Source organism: Alosa alosa, chromosome 10, assembly GCF_017589495.1.
Source record: "Alosa alosa isolate M-15738 ecotype Scorff River chromosome 10, AALO_Geno_1.1, whole genome shotgun sequence".
NCBI lineage: Eukaryota > Metazoa > Chordata > Actinopteri > Clupeiformes > Clupeidae > Alosa > Alosa alosa.
In genome coordinates, this window is record NC_063198.1 from 32,803,411 (window position 1) to 32,824,896 (window position 21,486).

At 43.7% G+C, this 21,486-nt stretch overlaps 1 protein-coding gene and 1 long non-coding RNA gene across 4 annotated transcripts in view; one reads left to right on the plus strand and one right to left on the minus strand.

Annotated features, from left to right (window-relative positions):
• Positions 1 to 5,248, minus strand: part of LOC125301465 — a 32,527-nt gene extending 27,279 nt beyond the window's left edge. The window contains exon 1 of one of the 2 annotated variants that reach the window (XR_007194752.1): positions 5,172 to 5,248. This is a non-coding gene — a long non-coding RNA (uncharacterized LOC125301465). Of the gene's footprint in view, positions 1 to 2,068; positions 2,224 to 5,171 lie in introns of those variants that run through there. The other variant, XR_007194751.1, reaches the window with a different exon arrangement.
• A 3,040-nt stretch (positions 5,249 to 8,288) lies between these two features.
• Positions 8,289 to 21,486, plus strand: part of gli1 (GLI family zinc finger 1) — a 51,995-nt gene continuing 38,797 nt past the window's right edge. For both annotated transcript variants that reach the window (XM_048255439.1, XM_048255441.1), the window contains exon 1: positions 8,289 to 8,632. The gene's annotated coding sequence lies outside the window, so the exon portion shown is untranslated. The remainder of the gene's footprint in view (positions 8,633 to 21,486) is intronic.

Sequence of the window (21,486 nt, forward strand, 5' to 3'; positions counted from 1 at the left end):
AAATTGAGTTATTGTTTAATTATGCATGATTTAGTAGGCTACTTTTTATGAAATTCGTAGGCTGGAATGCCTTGAGTCACGCAACAATTGCGTTAAATGTAGTAGCCTTCAGCCTCTGGTAATTAGCTCGAAAGGGGCGGCAAGACAATGAGCTTGAGAACGTGTGTTGGAGACCCATGGTAGGAAAACGACTTTATTAATCCAACCAACAATATAATAAAATATTAAGAAGAGGTGTTATTTCATTGACTTAAATCGAAGCAATGTCTTCTAGTGCTGGTGGACTGATGGCAATTGTTGGTATGGTATAGGCAAATATGGGAACCTGCCTTTATTTGTCCGGCTATAAATAGAATCAATCCCGGGCATAATTTAAGGATTTATGGTAGCCTATCTCCTTCTCAACATGACATTAGCTGTTATGTATATTGATAATAAACTCAACTAGCCTACTGATCAACTCGTTTTCACTAGCCTAACTATAAAATACAAGTAGCTATATAGGCCTACCCAAAGTTTTTGTTCTAAGACATTTATTTCAAACATAATTTCAAGACACAAATTGGATACTTCAGTTACCTTGGTGCATAAATCCCAGAGAGTAGGCTACCACACCCCAGAGTGATGGGCCTTTCTTACGCGTTCAGTGTGGGGTATAAACAAGCTGAGAATTTAGTGGTGTCACGTCTGGCTGTCACAGACATGGGGAGCTCTTTGAAGCTTGGGATAATGTGGTACAGTTACTACAGTAACAGTATTTTATTTTACTTCTTATGTAATATATATTTTAAATTTTATAAATGCTTTGTTTAAATGCTGTTGGAACAAATAGTAGTTGATTATAAAGGCAACTTTCTGTTGCAATTTTCTGTGTGTTCTGGACTGGTAACTTGTTAAGCCAACATGTTCTAACATTGCATAAATATTAACTGCAGACACATAGTGGAGAGTTGATTTGGTTTATACCAGACAATTTAGGTACTGTAGGCCTAACTAGGCTATTTGATCATGTAGTCTATGTTTGGATCATAGGCATGATGATTCATTCATGGCTTCATAAAATATCAACATCATGTTGCTTTTAGAGTATTCTACCATTGGCCCAAGTAGTGTAAAATAAATCTAAAAAAATTAAATAAAAGTAGAATTGCACATAGCAAGAAGCTGGTCTGAGGGCAGATCTGGCGTTGTGCTCATCTCACAGTTTTGACAATTTTAATCAAAAAATATTTTGAAAACAATCAATGGTATTATCTTAATATTCTGGCAAGTTTAAAATATGATGGTCGAAAGTGGGCCAGAGGTGGCGATCCGATATCTGAAAATCTGATCTCACTATGGGTTTGTGTTCACAATTTGGTCCCCCTCACTTTCAAAATATCTCCTGCGCCCCTGCACTCTACCAATCATTATTTTGTCCTAAAGCTTCACTGTTTAATGTCTTCCAATTGCATCAGCCGTCAGGGCAGGTGCAGTTAGTGTTGCTCTTTGACCCAAAAAGCAATTGTGCCAAATCTCTGCTGTGTTCCCCCTGGATCATATTCCACAGATGTACTGTGAGCACCCTGAAGAATATAGGCAACTTAAGTCAAGGGGCTACTGGACGTAAATAGTCCATGATCCAGTGAGAGCTTGCATCAGTACAGCTCAGGGAATTAATGTCACAGTCCTTGTTGTTCTGCCTTAACCCTACACTGACTCTGACCTCTTATCACACACATAATTTCCTATCCAGGCCTAATTCTGTCAGGTTAAAGTGAATGGTAAACCACCAGACAGTATTCACCTGTTTGTAAGCTCACAGCTAAAGTGGAGGATGGATAAGTGGGAGTGTGTGAGGCTCTATGTAAGCTCTATGTGAAAGTCTGTAGTGACATAAAGGCTCAGAGGCCGATGTTATCTCATATAACGAAAGTGTTATACCTACCGCCGCCACCACCATCTCCTCCCAAACACAACAAGTGCATTTGCATCTATCTATCTGTTAATATCTGTTCATATAGTGTTATATCTGTTCATATAGTGTAAATATATCTGTGTGCTGTGTCAAATGTATGTCATCACTTACCCTTGCTCTCACTTGCTCTCACTTAGGTGGGTAGCTTATGTAATACCAGCAGAAAATGATGTCAGAGGATCAGTTCTGGGGTGGGGATAGGTTGGATTCTTCTGCTGAAATGCTTTTGCCTCTGTTAACATTTTCTCTTGAAGTATTTCTGGATTGTGAGCTGAAGAATCCAAATAGATTATTCCTAGAAATTGCCAATTATATGTTATATATAAAATTATATATATATATATTATCACAAGAATGCATCAGATCAGAACAGAAATCCTGTGCAATTAACTCATTTTGAAATGCTGTGATTGTTATTGTTATCGCCACAATACTCTGAAAAGCATTTATCAACAATGTCTGTGTAAAAGGGACAAAACCCAAATGGACAGTTGTTCACACTGTGTGATACTGCCCCCTTGTGGCACTGAGCTGCGTCCCTTTAAACGTAAGGTCAGGGAAATCCGTTGTTGCACACATTGCAATCGCATCCTTGATAGTGGTTCTCAATCTTTTTGACCCCCAGAATAATCAGGTTGGTTTTTGACCCCCACCCTCCACTACAGGCTCTCTGTACTGTTTTGCCCTCAGACAGAACAACTCATTTCATGTAGATTTACTGCTGCATACTTTTAGATCAGATTTAGATTTAAATTAGAATCTTTAGTTGGAACAATTTTTCTGAGAAGCCAACTCCATGGGCAGCGGTTGAGACTTCTTCTTTGCCAACTACAATGCTATCATGTTCACAATGTTATTATGTTCACTTAGCCCACAAAGTCTGCCATGTTACTTTGCCAGTTTAATGATGCTTAAGGCCAGACTGCCATATACATAAACACTGCATGTAACTGTGTTAGATACGCTAATGAGAACCACATAAAACAGATGAAAAGTGATGGCTTAGCTTACTGTAGAATTGAACAATGTTATTGTTTCACAGATCCTGGCGACCCCCAGACATTACAGCAAAAATTATGAGACCACTGCAAATTTGAATATGACCGTCAACTCATTTGAATGTCACTCAGCAACCGTAGGATGACATCAGAAAAATGTGCAGTGGTCTCTTAATTTTTACCAGAGCTGTATATCACAATCCCCATTTTCCCGACCCCCAGGTTGAGAACCACTGCACTATAAAGCAAGTTTATGAATTGTGTGTAAGTAATGTTCTTAGTTTAGACAATACACATAGCATGGACCGACCAGCTGTGAGCCTCATAAGGACAGTGTTAACTGGATGTATTTTTAGCACTCATGTGAATTGTTATTACACGGCTGTCTGACGCACTGAAGTCCAGGTGTACAGCACTGTTGTATCTGTATAATAACTTGATGATCTCTACAGCAGATGTTTATAAGCTATCAGTTTTAAAATAGTACATTCATATTTTGTGTCAAACAATGTTTAAGACGTATTAACATTTAGGGTTAACCTGGACATGGCCTGGGCTTTAACCAAAATATACCATGGAAATGTAAAATAACACTCCATCACTATAACTGTAATAAATATGGATGGAGAATTTTGTTTCTCACAACCTGACGCAACTGATGTGCTCTTACCATGTTCCTCCCTCCTCTACCTCTCTCTCCTCCACATCCCTCCCTCTCCTCCTCATCCCTCTCTCTTCTCCTCTACCTCCCTCTCCTCCTCCCTCATCCCTCCCTCTCCTCCTCTACCTCCCTCTCCTCCTCCTCCTCATCCCTCCTCTCCTCCTCATCCCTCTCTCTTCTCCTCTACCTCCCTCTCCTCCTCATCCCTCCCTCTCCTCCTCTACCTCCCTCTCCTCCTCATCCCTCTCTCTCCTCCTCATCCCTCTCTCTTCTCCTCTACCTCCCTCTCCTCCTCATCCCTCCCTCTCCTCCTCTACCTCCCTCTCCTCCACATCCCTCCCTCTCCTCCTCATCCCTCTCTCTTCTCCTCTACCTCCCTCTCCTCCTCATCCCTCCCTCTCCTCCTCTACCTCCCTCTCCTCCTCATCCCTCTCTCTCCTCCTCATCCCTCCCTCTCCTCCTCTACCTCCTTCTTCTCCTCATCCCTCCCTCTCTCTTCTCCTCATCCCTCTCTTCTACCTCCTTCCTCTCCTCATCCCTCTCTCCTCCTCTTCCTCCCTCTTCTAATACTACTTTCTCCTCCTCCCACACTTTGACTAGTATTCATCATGTAGGCAATCCTATCCCCTACTAATTGTGTTGGCAGATGTAGTCATTCTTAGCTATGGTTTCCTCTGCACTGTAGATGTTATTTTGTTGCTGTAAGTCACTTTGGATAAAAGTGTCTGCTAAATGAATACATGTAAATGTAAATAATTTCTAAAGTAAACCCTTCTGGAAGTTTTAGTCACCATGACAGGAATACTACAAAGCAATGTCTTCTACAAAGCAAATGCATCTACATTGTCTCTTGGATGTCTAATGCTGTTTTTTGTGCAATTTGATTACAAGCATTTACATAACATACATTACATGACAATAATCAAACACATTTTATCTTTAAAAATGTTCAAATATTTCAAAATAATTTCAAATGGCAGCAACATCCTCTCAATGTCACTGAATCTCATTGCTTACGTCTAAAAGACTGGTTGTTTACCCATTTCACCTTAAGACAATTATGTCTGGCATTCTAGTAACTATTCTAGTTATTGCATTGTACATGCTATACTGTCACTGTCTGATAGCTTATTTTAGTATATTATTATAATGTTATTTTGTAATAATGTAATTGTAGTAATGTAGTAATGTAATATCTACTTCTAGCCTTACAATTGTTTAAGTGACTGTATACTATATTAAAATATATAAAAAAAAAAAAAAAAACAACAACAGAAATCTTTCAGTTATAAGAAATATCTTGAATTTCCCCTGGAGGATCAATAAAGTATCTATCTATCTATCTAAATATGATATTACGTTTTGAAATATATATTAATTCTATCAAAATATAAATGCAAATAATTGCATAATAATCAAATTATTACTATATAAAACATTATGACTTGCAGTTGAAGTTGAGTATGATGCAGTTGAAAGCTACAGTCCTCCAAGCTACCATTGCAGTTCCTTACCTCTGCAGGCGCGTGGGGTCAGTTCAGTGAGTCTCTCTTACCTCTGCAGGCGCGTGGGGTCAGTTCAGTGAGTCTGCCTGGACGTCCGTCCTTTCCCTTTTTGCCTCTCTTCTCTCCTGGCCGCAGAAAAGGTGGAACAGCACAGCAGCAGTGCAGCACCTTTATATGGGGCGGCCAAGGGATCCTATCAGTAGCAGCCAGGGACCCCAAGCCAATGGGAGCCAAAACGTGCAGAGGACCATCTGCAACGGAAAAAGAAATCCTGTAAAGATTTTGTGGATTTCGGAGACCAAGATAATGGTGTCCAGCTGCCTCCTGTCTTGGTAACAGATGCACTCTCCTCTAACTGAGCGTTGATCTTGCAGTGGCCTAGAGTGAACCAGACCCACACGGGCCATGAAGAGAGCAGGTGCACGGTGCCCGAGGGTGCTGTGTCTTGGTTATTCCTGAGGAGAAGAGGATTGCACTGTGCGTGCAGGAAGATGCATTATTGCTTTGTTATTAGGCAAGAGCATATTCAACATTTTCACTGAGCCAGGATGTACAAAACAAAACCTGTGAATGACTGTTCAAGTATTTGCAAGTCCGTCCCAAAATAGTTTCGTGTTTTTATTTACATACCATTTGCTGTTCTAATTTCTGAAAAACTTGAATGTTTCATCACGTCACGTGTCAGTGACGGGATCTTTGCCAAGCAGCTTCCAATTCCAGAACGATTCTGTTTACCGGTATATATGCTGCAAATGATTGGTGTATGGTATATTAAGCCAAGTACTATGGTATATTGAGCCATGTACTTTTATTAAAAAGGGGGGAAAGAGTGTCTGTAGTGAGAGCTAGGAACTAATTATTACACAAGCCTGCAGCAGGAAAGTGATGGGTAGAGATTCATTTTCTCCTTTTCACTTGCCATGAATAGAATGGGCACTCATGCTCCACTATGTCTGACTTTTCCCCCTGAGCGTAATCCCTTGGCGGTTGTAATCTGTCAATTAGCTTTAGCGGATTTATGTGAATGGACACCTGCAACTTTTATTTTGGTCCCGTTAACCCCACATCTCAAACATTAATGGAGGCTAACAGACAGATGGGCTAACATGTTCCTCCCGCCAAGCTAGATCTTGGCCCACAAATGGTGTATCCAAATCTTGTCACTCACAATTTGTCTGCAGAATACTATCTAATCTATGAGAGACTGTCCTTGTGTTGTGTTTTCTGGTTTTATTTATTTTCCATTTGCAAAATACTGTGTTGTGAGGCCTAAAAAACATCGTATGCACATGTGAGTGCACTCTTAAAACGAATGTGTTGAAAACAACACAACTTGCATTGTTTTTAACACATCTCTGTGTCCAGATAGGAACAACAGAGTTTGTGTTGCTTCCTTTTTTTATCTGTTACACAATATGTGTTGGAAATAACACAAAATAACTTGTTTTTAAGAGTGTGCATGTTTAACATGTTTGGTGTTGATTAGCACAAGTTTGCATGCACACATACTCATACTCATACCTGTGTCTGTGCATGCATGTCAATGTGTGCATCTGTGAGTGTGCATGACTGCAAAATCTAAACTGCAACCATGAAAATGTACTGCACTTAACAGTGGCAATGTACTGTCCATGCATGCCTTCTCTGCACAAATGCATGTTTACATGTGACACAACAGTGTATGCATGTGTATGTATCAGAGTGTGTCTATGCACACACAAGAAAATACAATCTGCAGTACTGTGAAGCTATCACTGGACATGTTGCTATGGCAACAACTTTTCCATTCAGAACTTACCTCTCAAGCTGATATGAATGGCACACAAGTCCACCATTCGGAATCTCAGTGGCAGGCATATGGCCCCTGCATCTGCGTGACTGTAAGTACTAAGACGCTCTGCTTCATTGCTGGGCCCTGAAACCATTCACAATCTGGTTTAATCACCAGCGCGTATGTTCTCAATGGACTCCTGCTTTAGACAGGTCATCAGCTGCTAAGCTCAGCCTCCAGGAATCAGTAGCCTAATGCAGATGTAAGGGTGATCCTTCAGTCACATTTATTCTAGAGCAGCATGCGGTCAGTAATTGGGGTTAATTTGCAATATCATAATACGCATACAAATTATCTATTTCATTCATGTATCTGGATATTTATGTAGCCTAGGCCTATCTGTTGCACTCTGTTTATTCATGTATTTGTTTATTTATTGGAGACAATCCAAAAAAGGACATTAGGCTACTCTTAGAGCTAACAGATGTTTTATATAGAGAAGAATTTTAACATAAACCTTGTTAAAATGCTTCTCTGTCTAAAACATCTGTTAACCAAGTCTTAACCAGCTCTGTTCACTATGAAAACCATTACAATACATATTAAACAATATTTTAAAGTATAAAAATCGAACAATAACCAAAAGACAGTAAGACAAGGAAACCAAGACTGTAACAAATATAAATTCATTACAATGAACATGCCTTAGTCAAACACTAATGATTGATAGTCGAAATTATATTATGTTAATCTAACGACTGTCATGAACAGGATTTGGCGTCCTTTGGACTAGAACAAACTGTGTGGCGGTTGGCATTTCGCCATTTTATAAACAGATTTATGTTACTGTGAAGACGTAGGCTACATTTTAACCCAATGGAACGCTCCTCCTGTGCGCACTCCACTCCATTCCAGGTTTTGCGGTGAACCGCCAAGTCAAACTGGCTAAGATGGGGACAAGACTGAGCATCCCAAGCCACACAAGTAGTCTGAAAGTAGCAGACGGAAAGTTGAGCTGAAAACATAAAAGACACGTGACAAAGACGAACAAAACTAATTGTTGAGTTCAAATAAAGATTTCTACCGGCTATTATTAATATTTGTATGATCATCATCATGATTATTATGAATAATAATAAATAGTATTGTTATAGTTATCAATATTGCCAGGTTTTCAAACTCATTGGCGTTGTGAATTTATCATGTTTTAGTGAGCGCAGGACTTGATGAGAGGCTGTGACGGCGGAGTAGCCAAGTCCCAGTTCAGATTTTTTTCAGGAAAAACAAAAAGTTAACTTCCTGTTTCGGGGTGGTCCACGGAGTCTGAGAAAGGGAGAGGGAGGGGGAGAGAGGGGGAGAGGGAAGGAGGGTTCGCATTCTCGCATAGCCTCTGCAACTTAGGGTCCGCGAGACACGGGCACCGAAAATGAATCGCGATTTGCTTCAAGTCACTCTCATCAAGACATAACTTTTGCGAAACTTTTCTGGCGCAACCATTAAAGTGGATACATGAAGACTTCATCACGGGAGTAAACTGTGTGATTCCAAGAAGTACAAACCGTCTCCATCTGCATATGTCTGCTCAGGGAGAGAAAGAGGGGGCTTTATTGGAAATTCTCTAACCCCCAGTGGGACGCTCTCTGCCCCCTTTCTCCAAAAGTTCCTCCAAGGAAAGCCGAGTTTGCTGGGATCAATTTAAGGCCACCTATTGATGCAGACAAGCGCAACACCGTGTACGAGGTATTTTCATATTCTGTCAATTCACGCTGAAATGAGATAATTAATGTGTGAGAATTTTGAGGATATTAGTAGTTATATTAACAGCCTTGGCTGTGTACAAAACGCAATGCCTTTAAAATGCTGTCTTTTATTAACGGGTCTTGAATGGGGTGATGGTCTCAAAGTAAGTGCATTATGAGTTTGTTGATCAAGTGGAATGTTTGCGCATTGATTAGCAATACAAACATGTCTTTACAACAGCACTGTTTTACTCAGTGCTCATAGTCACTTGTATTGCTTAATATAAACACTCTGAAACCGTAACGTGTGCTGAAGAAAAAGATAAAGCCCTAAGCCACATATTGTCGAGCTCTCGAAGACCACCCGTGAGTGTTGGTAAATACTTGTGTAGTTTGAAGTGTTCTTTCAGAACATGATACAAGTCCTCATCACTAAGCACAACTAAGAAATGTTTTGGAGACTTGTCAGGATCATCGCTATATTACAGATGACAGCGTATTTTTCATGTTATTGGCAGTTAAAAAGTTGCAGTCCACATAGCTGAACGCCCATAATTCCTTTACGAGCCGCAAATTTTACTCAACGTGTTGACACGCTCCGGTTCTCTAAACGTTCGGCTAATTCTGCGCATACTGAGATAACGCCGTTTAACATTCCTTAATCAAAGTCACGATTTGTTTTTACAAACACAACTGACATAAATGGTAGAGATTATGTGTCTGTATTTTTTGTTTAGGCTATTTTGTCTTTGCAATAACCGTGCAAATTATTCACGTACCAATTTCGAGGCTCCCATTCGCCCGTGCTGTTTGATTGTCTGCATTTTCTGTACAAAACTGATCACATAAACTCTCTCCTTGAGTGTGTGGAGGTCATATCATTCCATTGAGGGTCGTAGGGCCGCATCTCCACAGCTGTTTCTTGTAACCTGAAATACTTTAGGTGCCAGTATTTTTTCCAAATGTTCATGGGCTCTGTCGGCCAGGAGACCTACCGCAGTACGATATTATTATATGGATTAACATTCTGTGTATTTATTTTCATTACATTCATTTAGAAAAAAACATCATCTGCTGACTTGGGATGAAACATCAATCCCATGGGCTTTAGTCTTCAGTGTTACCAATTCATTTTGTGAAAGTGTATTTAGACGCTACACAGAAATAATATTACGTTAGTACAGATTCCTACTGCATAACCAGAATATTATCAGCGTGTGTACTACATGCCATCTAAGCTAATTTAAACGAAATAGTGTAAACTCTGAGTGTTAGCTATTTACCGCACAACCATGTATAGGCCAAATCTCATCTCATCTGATACACCGAGTGCCGAGAAAATAAGACAAATGAGGTATGAAACCCCGTTATGGTGACTAATCCTTTTAGGAGAAAACGCTCAAAATATAGGCTAAATAACCTGGCGCTTAAGAAAAGATCTTGCATTCAGTCGAAACTTTATTAGCTGTTAAGTAAGGCTTGTTATATAGTCATAAAGTGGGCAATAACTTTGTACAGTATGAGAAACTGAGAAGAGAAACAGAGAGAGAGAGTGGGAAAAGGACAGGATGAATACGCTTGTCAAAAAGAGGGAGTGGGAAGACTTTGTTAGTGTGAGAGGGAGAGGACTTGATGTAAAACCTTATGTAATCTTGACTAATCTGTGTGATTGCCCTATAAAGATCTGCTTCATCTCATAATGTGGTTAAATCATGAATATGGCAAGATGCAATGGAACCATAAATCTGATCTTCATGTAACAAACCAAAATGCACTACCCCTGCGCTGGCCTTACATGACCACAAGTGGCAAGAATTGTGAAAATGAGAAAATCCTGGAATTGGTGGAAAGTACTAATGAGGACATAATGAGCCTCTGTAGCTGAATCTGCAATGTCACTGTTGATATCATTTTTGTGTAACTGGGCAACTAAGTACTCATTGGACCACTGTACAGAAAGCACTAGTGACCATGTTTTTATTTTTCTGTGATCATAAAATACAAGCTTCCTCAGTAAGACCTCAGACAGGCAGCTATGAGCATGGTGTCAGTGAAATGATTACACATCCTTTACATCCATGTTGACAGATGACATGGCTTTTTCCCTTGACCATCATGTTCACTTAATCATTCCTCTTGTATATGTATGTATGACCCACTAGCTGTAGAGTGTTAATCAGTAGCTCTTCTGAGCATCTGCTGTGTTCAGAAGAGGACCCTCAGGCCACAAAGGGCCCAGACAAGCAGCAGTGGCCAGTCAGTTAGCCGGTCGACTGACCGGACCCGCTCAAGGTTGCGCCGGAGAGAGTGCACTTGCACTTTGGGACGCGTGAAAGGCCCAGTAGGGGTGCTTCCTCTTCCCCCCTGGCCTTTATCTGTGCGTGATGGCCCTGTGTTAAAGCCAAAAGGTGCCCATTAGGAGAGGTCCTGAGCAAATAAACCATACAGGAAGGCCTCACAGATGCCAGGCCAGAGCCTTCTCTTTATACTGTAAGGGGGAACTTGCATTGTGCTTTGACACAAAAGTGTTAATCAGGACAGGTTTTCTTTTGGGCTTTTATTTTGGCCCCTACACTAGTCGGGGAGGGAAACTTGAATGTGTCGGCAGCATAATGTGTGGATCCACGGTTCACAGATGTATGTTAATAGTATAACTCATCCAATGTAAAGGCAGAAAAGAAACATAATCCATTCCGTGTCATCACAGACTCATTGTTTTGTCAGATGTCTCCCAATTGTCTGGAGAAGTTTGAATATGCTCTCTGGTCTATGGTAGGGCAGTGTGGTATGGTTGGTAGACATAAACTACCGAAAAAGAATGGTTGGAAAATCGGTGTAGAAATGATTCATATGCGTGCTACTAAGGGATGCTTACTTGGACTTGGAGTCCAAAGATAATCAGGGGGAGAAAGAGAGAGAATGATGGTAAGAGTGGGAGAACACTTGAACTTCTTGAACTTCCCCTGGGGATCAATAAAGTATCTATCTATCTATCTATCTATCTATCTATCTATCTATCTAACAGAAGTTGGCAAGAAGGCAACAGCATGAGGCGCTGCTGTTTTCCTCCTGACTCCCTTTTTGGGCTGCGCCGCAAGGGACACCCGTCACGTGACACAGGAGTCCTATCCTCCTCCTCCTCCTCCTCCTCCTCCTCCTGCTCCTGTCCCCTTCACCACCACCCCCCCCCCACCACCACCTCCTCCGATCTGAGACCACCCTCACTGGGATCAGAGGGCCTCAATCAGGCCCTTTCACACCCCGTGAACCTGAAACAATCAGGGTTTAATAGCAGCTGTCTATCCATGGCCGGAGCTCTGAACACTGCGTCAGAGGGAGGGGTTAGCAAGGACAGGGACCATCCAGGGGACACACACTCACACACACACACACACACACACACACACACACACACACACACACACACACACACACACACTCATACACACACACACACACACACACACACACACACACACACACACACACACACACACACACACACACACAATGCTCCTGCAGCCCCACTCTATAACCCCACAAGCCTTTTCTCTCGGCGTCTATTTTGTGTCTTTGCGATGCTGTGAGGAGGATAAGGAGGACAGGCGCAGAGAAAGGAGGTTTTATCCCTCTCCATCTTTCTTTTTCTTCTCTTTTAGTCGCCTGTGTTTTGGAGCCTTTGCTCCAAGCCTATTTTACCTCCTGCTATGAATATTTTTCTCAGAACCCCTTGTTTTCCTTTGCTTTTTTGTGTTTTGCTGGCATATTTCTTCACTCTGTTGGTCAGCCTGAATTATTTTCTCTACCAAACCATCCAGATCTTTGTTGTGCATGCAATTTACAAACTCTGTGGTATCATTTTGACATTATCATTGCCAAAAAGTTATATTTAATTTTAAATTAGGACTTATAATGGTAGATAACTGTGACCTAAAAATTTCACATCAAATATCTTCTCTCTCTCATTTCGACACATTCACCATTCAGGCAGTAAGTTTACTTTATCTCTTTTCGGTTTCTCCTTTTAGATTGGGGGTCACTCCCAGTCAGGCATTCAGATTGTGTCTAGTCAGTAATCAAGCAGGCTCAACACTATTGTAATGGAGGAGGGACTGGCCTTTTGCTAAGTAGCCGGTTTGACACCAAAGGGCAAAGGCCCTAAAAGTCTGGTAATGTTGAGAGTCATTAGTCTAAAGTCACACATAATGGGAAATGCTCCTGAATGGGAATTTGGAAAGAAAAGAACATCAACAAACAGAGGGGGCTAATACTGCTCAAGTAACAATGCTGTTTGTTACTCGTCTGTGAAAATATTATCCTGACTTTACCTCTCTATCCTGACTTTACCTTCTGCTATCATTTGTCTTAGATATTTGACACTCTAAAAAGGCCCTGTCAGGGACTCCTGAAGACAAACGTGCTCATCTTGCTCTGAACCCTGTGTTTATCTGTTGTTTAAGACCTTGTCAGTGAAAATCGTGTAGTGAAGAGAGACGTCATAATCTGTTAGCGTGGATCTAACTGCCTATTCTTTTTGAATGTGCGCTGAACGTCCACATGTGTGGCATGCACATTTGTGTGTGTGTGTGTGTGTGTGTGTGCAACAGCCACATGTGTGAAGAATGTGTCCATGGTTGGTCGGATCCACGGGAGCTGAGAGAGCTAACAGTAACAGGCGGACTGGATCTCCCTCCCCTTACTGGCATTAGGGGGAGGGAGGGGCAGCACCTCTTTCTCTCCCTCTCCTCGTCACCTCCTCCTTCTCCACCTCCTCCTCCTCCTCTTCCTCTCCTGATCCACTGGTGCCTTTGAATGAGGGTGGCTGAGTCTTGCGTCTCATGTGGTAGATATTAGCAATAAAACCATTGCTAATGAGAAGCAGGTGAAGGCGAAATGGGAATCTTATGCCAGAGTGATCTTTGCTTATTCCCATGTTGTGTTAGCTTTGCTCATCACAATGGGCGACGTGGTCCAGGCCAATGCAGGCGCTACTCAGTGCTCGGGCAAGGGCCGGGGGCAGGGAAGGTGGGGGGGCCGGGGGTAGGGAGGGTGGGGTTCCTGTGATGAGACAAAGAGCTCTGAGAAACACTATCTGCTTGTCCCTCCAGGTTTTTGCACCCATCAAATCGTTGCTTGGATTTGGTTTCGAAACAGTTCGCTAGTCACATTAAATGCTTGGTCTCCATAATGAGGTGCCATTCATTCTGTGTGGATTGTGAGTCGTACTGTCGAGCATAAGGGATCGCTCCAAAACGGACTCATTTTATCCCATTTTATGGAAGATTTTTTATGCATTTATCAAATGATATTTACAGTAAGATTACATTTTTGCTGACATCTAGGTCAGAGTATTCCCCAATGTAACCTGAGTCTAAGACAAAAGGGGAAGAGGGGACTGCTGTGAATACCTAAAGTGCATAATGATATTTGATAAGAGTTTTCACGGACATAAATATGTGTGCACAGACTCTTTTAAATGAGTTAAAGTACTCCTCTGAGAAAGCTTGGGACAAAAGAGGTGCTTCCTGCATGTGTGTCTTGGTGTCATCGTCATTGACAAGATGTATCTCTCCCAGAGAGCGGCGCACCAGCGGCTAAGCCTGAGGGTACATTGAGTAAAAGATGTTTATGTTTGCTTTTACACTTGTCTCAAAGAGTTAAACTGCCATTGAAATGCTGAATGGGTCAGCCGGCGCTGCCACAAAGGCACCTACCGCATGGTCCTGCCTGAAGCAAGGCATGAGACCTACACACACTGCAGCCCACATACCAAGGGCTCCCTCGAACGACAGCCCTCAGGGGTCAGTGGGGAAAAAGTGTGTATGTGTATGCCTGTGTGTGTGTGTGTGTGTGCAACAGTTTGTGTGTGTGTCAGAGAGAGAGAGTGAGAGAGAGAAATGGGAGGGAGGGAGGAGGGAGGGAGGGAGGAAGGAGAAAGCTCCTCTCCAAAAATGTTGTTGATGTCATTGGTGTCCTCCTCCTCGAAGACTGAAAGCAGAGAGGAGGCCATGTTTATTATTCGCCTGTGTTGCCATGGCGACTTGGTGCTAGTGTGCCGTCATCAGTGTAATTAGAAACCTTTGATGTCGCATCGCTTTTCTCTCTGTAAACTTGACGTGACGACGATAGGATCCAAGATTTTCTCTGTGGCTGTTGCATATATACATTGCATCTGTTTCCCAGCAATGTCACAGAAACCAAGTGAGAGGAGGCTGTTTTGTGTCACTGTGTGAAATTTGTCTCTGCAGATATTGCTGCACGTTTTGGAAGTTCATAGGTGTTCACATTGCGTGTGGTGATGGTGCGCATCTAAATCAAAATGTGCCATCTCCGTGGAGATAAAGATCCAGCCGTCGGCAGCTGGTCTTTCCCACACTCACACACACACACACACACACACACACACACACACACTCCCACAGGTCTTCAACAGCCACCTTATCTCTGCCTACCCTCCCCCTCTACATCTGCCTGTTATTTTATTCATTTGTTTGCTAGTTTGTTTATTTATTTACGCTTGAGAGTTGTACAGTATAACGTGTGAGCTAGTCGATCAACTCAGCCTGGTCCCCAAATGTAACGCGTGTTGTAGTAGGTGGTCCACTTGGACCTGCTGTATACAGGATGACCATTTGACACATTCCAGACATTCTAAATATCATGTGACACAGACAGGAAAGAGAGCATTAATCACTCAAAGCCAAGTAGAGGACTTTTAAAATGAACAAACCAAATCAACTTTTGTATTTAATAGAGGACCATAAAATGTGCTAACACCACTTGCTTGTTTTTCATATAGGTAAACAGGTCATCTACTGTATTTAGTTGTTGTTTTATTTTGTTACATTGTAGATGTCTCATGTTGAAAGCATGCAGCATGTACTCTTTTTTAAGGATTGGCAGTACATCCATAGGGACATTAATCTACTGGGGGTCAAAGGTGACAGCTGTCATGGGAGAGCTTGGTGCGCATGAGGCAGCATGATACTTGTAATGTGTCCGACTTCAAGGGGTGTTGAAGAGTCACTGCCATAAGTTTGTCAAGGATTTCTTTTGCTCTCTGTCCAGAACATTTTCTCTGGATCTGAGGCCCACAGATGTGTTACAGGGTTGACTTTAGTTTGATTTGATCAAATATTTTCATGAAAAAAACTTTAGTTTGACTTCATAGAAAAGAAAAATGCTGGATTGAACTGAACTGAAAAAGGGTCTGAATATGGTTAGATTTTTTTGTACATTTTAATCTGTGAATTTGCTGTGCAAATTCACAGTAGTGTGTAGTGTGTGTGCTTATTTGTCCTGGCTGAAGTGGAATCACTAGAGACACACAAAGGCAGTTTTGTCTTTCAGAGTGAGGGTATCAAGTGTTTCCTCTTGATCATGAATGAAGCACTTCTTCAGTGTTAATCAGAGTGCACAGAAAGACTAGAATCAAAGGACTAAACAAGTAAACTTCTGATTTGGGTTCAACACTTTGGCTCAGTGTCTGTGGCTCCTACTCGTATGCTCTTCTGAAGATGGCTCTATGGAGTTAGCAATAACTGGTTTTAGTCGAGCCCGGAAAAGCAAAGCAGCAAGAGTGTGGAGTGCTGTCCCACTCATCTGCCACACACACACACACACACACACACACACACACGCACACACGCACACACACACACACACACACACACACACACACACACACACACACACACACACACACACACACACACACACACACACATTCACTCATTCACTCACACACACACATACGTTCTGTCCCTGTTCATTCACTGCGATTCAGAGACCAACCCAATTAAGTTTCTACAAAAATAATATTGTTGGCAGGCAGTGAGAAAGAGTTTTGTTTCATGATCATTGGGGATTTTTGGAGAGGAGGAAGGACGCAGTGCGAGCGCTGAAAGAGAAGAGTGACAGCAAAAAGAAGAGGAAAGAAAAGTGAAAAATGAAAGACTTAAAAAAGCAAAGAGCAGCAAGCAACCAGGAACGAGGGAGAGAGAGAGAGGGAGAGACGGAGGGAAAGTGACGAGGACAGAAGGGCAGAGAGACATGGAGAAGGAGAGATGGAGAGGGAGAGATGCAGATTGTTTTAAATCCGCAGTGAGTCAAGCCCTCAGATTTATGTCCACTGGCGGCTTCTTGGGTGGGCTGGGGGGAGCTATGGCACTGCTGCAGCACAGGGGAGAGCAGCTCCAGACGGAGCAGCCAGACTGAGGCTACTCTCTCTCTCTCTCTCTCTCTCTCGCTCCCTCTCTCTCTCTCTCTCTCTCTCTCTCTCTCTATCCTGCTGGAACACATTTCCCTACTGGCAGCCCGCCTCTCTCTCTCTCTCTCTCTCTCTCTCCCTCGTTTCTTACCAAGTCTTTCTCTCTTTCAAACTTTACTTTTCTTTCATCATTCTTTTTTTTTTACTTACTAATTCTACTTTCATGTCTTTTTAACCACTTAACAGTTTATTTTTTCCCCTTTTTTAAAAAGAATTTTGTGTTGTTTTTTCTCTACAACATAGTTGTGGATGAGGTTGAGAATGATGGAGGCGCACAAAAGCTCTTGCGTTGGGTGTGCATATGTTTGCTCTCTCTGCTTCTAATGGAGTCTTCTCTGCCCAGTGAATTAGGCAAAATAAACAAGGCAGCAACAAGACATTTTCCTTTAGTCTTTAGAAAGTCTTTAGTGTGCCAGACTGTAATATTGCTCAACCAGGAGAGTGGGTGGGATGGAGAGAGAGAGGGAGAGAGAGAAAGAGAGAGAGAGAGAGAGAGAGAGAGAGAGAGAGAAAGAGAGAGAGAGAGAGAGAGAGAGGAGATATGTGAGTTTCCAGCCAGAACCTTGGAGATCTGATAAGGTAATTCTGCTCCGTGGAGCTTTCGTGCCAGTGTGCTGTGTTTGTTTTGCCCAGCTTGAGAAAAATCTGAGCCCTCATCTCTCCTCCACGTTGATTCCGCCTCTATTCAGGAATCGAGGATGTTCACTTGTTGACAAAAACGTACGGTGCATCAAAGTGGCCGTTGGCAGTGACATATCAGCATGAATGACAGTTTTATGAATCAAGCCTTTTCTCGTTCACACTGAGGGAGCAGGATAAAGAAGATAACAACATGAACACATTTTTTAGTAGCGCTACGTAACATACAGTGTGGCACAAACGCACAATCTATTGTTCCTTGTGGCTACAAAACTGGTTTGAACCCATTAACAGTCTTATATAACTGGCCATGGCAGGCATATATAATAATACTCATTTGGTTGTACAGTACCGTACATTCCAACTGATGTGTTAGGAATGTAATGAGCACAAAGGATTTGGAGATTTGTAAAAAAGAAGGTCAATAAAAGGGAAACGTAGGAAGAGATCCAGTCCCTCACTCTTTCACACACAGGGACACTCACACACCCGAGCTGATGCCCTCAAAAAATGCTGAAATGATTCTTAATGAGCATCGCTGGCTGAAATAGCCAAGCTCTGTGTCTGCTTCGGAAACAGCTTCCTGCCTCTCGGTCACCACACTCATGGCCTGTAGGGTTATAGGGGCGGAGGGGGTGGGGGGGGGGGGTCTGTAGCGTTACGGAGGGCGGAGGTGGTGGAGGTGGTGGTGGTGGTCTGTGGGTGTTGGTGGGTATCCCAGCGCTCTGCAGTCTAATCTGCTCTGAGGGTTTTATGGTAATAGTCAGTCTTGTAAGCTATTAAAGTCATTATTATTTACTGGAGAGAGCGTGTGGGCGACAGGACCCGCGCAGAGCACTTGGTTTTGGGACTGACCCCACTGTATGTGCTCATAGCTCACCCAGTTGAACTGCTCTCCGCCTCTGCACTCGGGGCCCACATCTGGTTGTCATTGCCGAGCCCCTCCTCGATTGCATAATTGGACTCATTAATTACACGCAAAGGGTCCCGTGCTCTGCGGAGGAGCCTCATCAATAGGGCCACTCTCTACGGTACTGTAGACGCATGGCTGTTTCTGCTCCGTGACCCCCACGTAGAAAGGGGGTCAAGATTCAGTTTGAGTGTTTTTTTGTTTTGTTTTTCAAGGGTGGAGGTTTAGTTACGCGGCTCGGTTCTCTGTGCAGTGTCGTGTGCCGTGCTCAGTGTCTCTGTGGTGTGTGACCCAGACCCGTGAACCCGTGAAAGGTGTGTTCCGCCGACGCCTCGGCGCGTCGTACGTCGGGCCACATCTGGTCGGGCGTCTCTAAGGGATGCCTTCCTCCCGCGGCCCTTCCTGTCGTAGCGACGACTGTCCATTCCTGCCTGTCAGTCACTATATTTGGGTGGGCGAGGAATGTGGGAGCCGCGTGCAGCGGTAACGGAGCCCCTCCTGGGGCGGGGTGGGGAGGGGGGGTGAGGGGTGGGGGGGTTGGGGTGGGGTGAAATAAAAAGAGAAAGCTGACTTTAAATAAGCACAGGCCTCATGGTCTATGTTTGGAGGACAATCCCCCCCCCCCCGCTCCTCTCTCCTCATGACCACACACATGCACACACACACACACACACACACACACACACACACACACACACACACACATGCACACACACACACACACGACCAGAGCCCTGTGGTGATGTGAGCTCCCTGTTTCACACCTAGCTATTTTGACTGGCCCGGGAGCAGTGTTAGAGCCTGCGCGTGTGCAGATGGCTTCACGCCGTGTGTGTGTGTGTGTGTGTGTGTGTGTGTGGGGGTTGGGGTTTGGAGCTACTGTGCATCCAGCCAGACTGGAAATGGGCCTTCTTCCTGTTGAGAGAAATGATCATTATCAACACCAACTACAGAATTAGTCAACACCCCAGAGTGACTTTGTACTCATTTTTACTATGAGGACACATTCAGTACATATAGCCATGTAATGACCAGAATGTTGTGCTTCCTTTGTGCCTCAAACAATGTTCTCTGTTTTATTTTGGAATTTGTAGAAGCAAATGTGGTTTGGGGTACACACACTGTGAGTCCATATGTGTGAGTATGGTTTGGGCACATACACTAAAGAGTATCCATACGAGCTTCAAAAGGAATTCAGTACACATGGCTCATTACTGCAAGTGCTACAGCTAACTTTGTTGTTTTGTCAGAGGCAATGCTTCGTTGCAGGGTTATTTAAACTATGGCAGCTCAGTTCAGAGCAATTCCGATTACTGATTATCTCGGAGTGATAATTAAGTCGGATTATAGCAGAGATAGATTGCAGAGAGTGGCTGGCAGCCCCGCGGCCCTTTCTCACACAGGTCACTTAACAGACTCACCTGGTCCACTTACACCCTTGCTGGCCGCGGGTTAGACTGGTCAGATGACCCACCGCTCCACTCAGCTTGTGGCAAATGTTCGAATGACAATGTCCCGGGGCAGCTGTTGTTGTTTCAGCTCCTGGGTCGTCATCCTCTTCTCCTCCTCCTGCTGATGCGCTGCCCGGCCCTCCACTTCCCACCCCCACCCCACCCCACCCCACCCCAATTGCCCTACCTCTGCCAGGGGACTAGCCCTGGGAGCGAGGTGCACCTGCCCTTTGGGGCTGTTGGGGGGGGGGGTTGAGAGAGAGAGAGAGAGAGAGAGAGAGCGAATAAGGGAGTAGGGGGTTTGGTAACGGTGGGGGAGAGCACAGCGCAGCTTTAGTGGTCCTCAGAAGAGAGAAGGCAAGAGTGAGAGAAAGAAGGAAAGAAAGAAAGTGTGAGAGTGTGAGTGTGTGTGCAGGCCTCTGCTCTTTGAGACAGACACACACACTCTACCCCTCGTGGTGTCTTTTGTAGCTCCAGTGGGGCATCTGTGGCGGGCTCACCGTGGACGAGACGGTCAAACTGGACGCCACGACTCCTCATCATCTCACAGGCGAGTTCCATTCCCTCTCTTTTCCCTTTTCACGTCACGTGCGGCATTTCACCCTCTGTGTGTGTGCGTGGCACTTCTGCTTTGGAGGATTTCACCCTCTGTGTGTGTGCGTGGCACTTCTGCAAACTTGGTAGCAGTTAGATATTAGGGACACAATCAGATGATCAATCACATGGGGAGATTAGAGAGTGCTTTGAAGAAGAGTGTGTGGATTAGTTGTGTGTGAGCTACCCACTCACTGCAGGGAAGAGAGGGACTCTCTTGGAGTGTGAGAGTCTTTGTGTCTCTTTGGGAGGGGGGGCTCCCCTCTTCTCCTCTGTGTGTTGTGGCCCGCTGATTCCCTTCACACCTGGTCAAACACTGAGTGGGGCTCCAGGTGTCTTTCCCAGGTACCTGGGCCCGTAGTGACCTTTCCCTTGCTGCAGCTCAGGTGCGGGCTGTGAGGCTATGCGGGAATCTGCTGAGCCTGTCTGCAATCTCCTTTTGCCTGATCAACGATGGAGTAGTAGATTTGCGTGTGTGTGAGTGAGAGAATGTTTCACATCTGCTGGACCAGATCCCTGAGATATACACGCTATGTGTATGTTTGTTACATACAGGTTGATTGTAGATGAGGTTGATTGCTGACATATGGGATAATATCATATGAGATAAAAAAATACCTTGGTTTGTAGAAAGATTGTTACTGTAGATCTGTTGTTCTTTGGTATACTGTTCAGCCAGCGGCTTTGTTTGGCGTTATGAAACATTCTGAGATCATTTAATTATTATTTATGTGTTTCCAAGCATGCCATTGTAATTTGCTCCCAGGAGCAACACAAAATCAGCATGACTCAGAATCAGCCGCTAAATGTGATGACAGTGCACTGTGCCTCGGGAGAAGTGTACGGCACCTGTACACTACCCCCTGGGGGGGCGACTGGGGAGAGGATCCTTGATTGTTTTGCCAGCAGGTTGCTTTTCCCCCTGGCCTTGTCCAGTGAGTGGCGAGGGTCCAGTGAGTGGGGTCCAACAGTTGCTCCACTGGTGCACGCTG